This window comes from Microtus oregoni, unplaced genomic scaffold, assembly GCF_018167655.1.
Source record: "Microtus oregoni isolate MIOR12 unplaced genomic scaffold, Mior012 000016F_ref0000370, whole genome shotgun sequence".
NCBI lineage: Eukaryota > Metazoa > Chordata > Mammalia > Rodentia > Cricetidae > Microtus > Microtus oregoni.
Window position 1 is genome coordinate 38,371,535 of NW_024543075.1, and position 2,346 is coordinate 38,373,880.

The 2,346-nt window shown below is 38.6% G+C and overlaps 1 pseudogene; it reads left to right on the top strand.

The window, feature by feature from the left end:
• Nucleotides 1-225: 225 nt before the first annotated feature.
• LOC121457922 lies at nucleotides 226-1,228 on the top strand (annotated as a pseudogene).
• Nucleotides 1,229-2,346: the final 1,118 nt, after the last annotated feature.

Consider the following 2,346-nt stretch of genomic DNA (forward strand, 5'->3'; position numbering starts at 1 on the left):
GCTTTTATCAAGGAGTGCTGGAAAGTTATGTATAGTCATGATTTCAGTGTACCTATCAATCAACTGGCTTTAGGAGCAGTATAGGGCTACAGTAAGTACAAAATCCTGCATCTTAAAATGCTTTTCTAATCCCCATTTTCCCATTACATTCGTACTTTCTGGATTTGACAACCATAGTCAACATTTCATTGCTCCATGTATACTAATTTCTAGGAGTACACCTCCATGGGCAAAGAAAACCATACTTATCTGACTGAGCTCATCTTGCTGGGTCTTTCTTCAGATCATCAGACTCAGATCTTGCTGTTCATGGTATTTCTCATCATCTACTTGCTCACTGTGTTTGGGAATCTGCTCATCATACTCCTCATTCATGTTGACTCTCAACTTCAAACACCAATGTATTTCCTTCTCAAAAACCTGTCATTAAATGATCTCACTCCTCATTCATGTTGACTCTCAACTTCAAACACCAATGTATTTCCTTCTCAAAAACCTGTCATTAAATGATCTCTGTTTTCTACAACTATTGTTACCAAGATGCTAGTCCAGTTTTTAGTTGTAGAAAAGACCATTTCTTTTGCTGGGTGCTCAATGCAGATGTTCTTTTTCCTCATAATGGGGTGCACAGAAAGCTCTCTTCTAGCAGTCATGTCTTACGACCGCTAAATAGCTGTCTGCAAGCCCCTGCACTACTCTGCCATCATGACACATAGCGTTTGTGTTCTGCTAGTTGTGGGGTCCTGGGCTTGTGGGATATTTGTGTCTGTAGTAGATACCACATTTACTTTATGCTTGTCATACCAGGGACCAAATCTAATCAAACATTACTTTTGTGAGCCTCCTGCACTCTTGAAACTGGCTTCAGAAGAGACCTACACAGCTGAGATGGTCATTTTTGCAATGGGTGTAGTAATTCTCCTCGGTCCTGTTTCTCTCATCCTTTTCTCCTACTGGAATATCATCTTCACTGTGGTTTGAATACAGTCAGATAAGGGGAAGCTCAAGGTCTTCTCCACTTGCAATTTCCATTTCATTGTTGTTATCTTCTTCTATGGCTCAACTATATTTACCTACATGCAGCTCACCTCAAAGAAAATGAATGAAAGAGATAAGGTAATCTCAGTGTTCTACTCAATTGTAACACCTATGTTGAACCCATTCATTTATAACCCAAGGAACAAGGATACGAAGGTGGCATCAAGTATTTAAAAGAGAGATAAGATAACAGAATATAGGAGATAATCAGGGCATAAGTCATTCTGAAGTTCATGAATGGTTTAAACATCTTTCACTGTGGACTATCTCTAATCTGAGAGTAAAGTTCACTCATGTTTACCAATGAATGCTTGTTCCTGCAGTGCTGTCCAAGATTGTTATTCTTGGTTGCAGCTCACTTAATTAGTGACAATTTGCCCACTGACATTAAAAAAATAAAATAAAATCAGTTTAAAATAGTGAGAAAATTCTATAAACTTCAGCTTTCATGACCCAATCTCTTCCCACCCAGGGCTGTTTCTGTTACTTTAAACCCCATAGTTACTTGCCGAACTCATATTATTCTACCATTACCCATAACCATCTTTAGAGAATATAGCTTTTTTTTCTAGTTTAACTTTTTTATTTAATTTTTAAAGTTTTTACATACTAGCTTTAGTTCTCCCTCCCCTATTACCACATCTTTTATTCCCCCATCCCTCCTTTTTCTACTCCACAGAGGAGGTAATGCCTTGCTGGGGAGTCAACAATATTTGGTATACCAAATTGAAGCAGGAGTAAGTCCCTCCCCCTGTCAAGGTTGAGCAAGGTATCCAACCATAGGGAATAGGCTCCAAAAGCCAGTTCATGCACCAAGGATATATCCTAGTCCCACTGTTGCTGACCAATAGGATATCTTGCATAAGCTAATGACTTATGCCAAGCAAGTTTATTAAGAATTACAGATTCATCCCTCCTGCAAAATATGATAGGGCAATGTAGCACAAATCTTCGGGGAATAATCAACTAATGTCTAATTTGACTTAAGGTATACTCCGTGAATTGGAACCCATACCTGATACTGCTTGAGTGACCAAGAACCAGATACTAGACAGATGGCCCAGAGATCTAGGGTAAAACAAAATGCTGTTGATTTTTAAAAGATAATGATAAAACAACTCCTAATGATATTCTGCTGTACTCACAAATTAGTACTTTGCTCAACCAAATCATCACCAGAGAAACGTCCCCCTATAGAATGCAGAGAGAGTCTTGGAATGCACAGCTCTAAATGAGATGTATCTATCAAATATTTCCCTTCAGAGCTCAGGGAACCCAGTATAAGAGGAGGTGGAAAACATAAGAGAT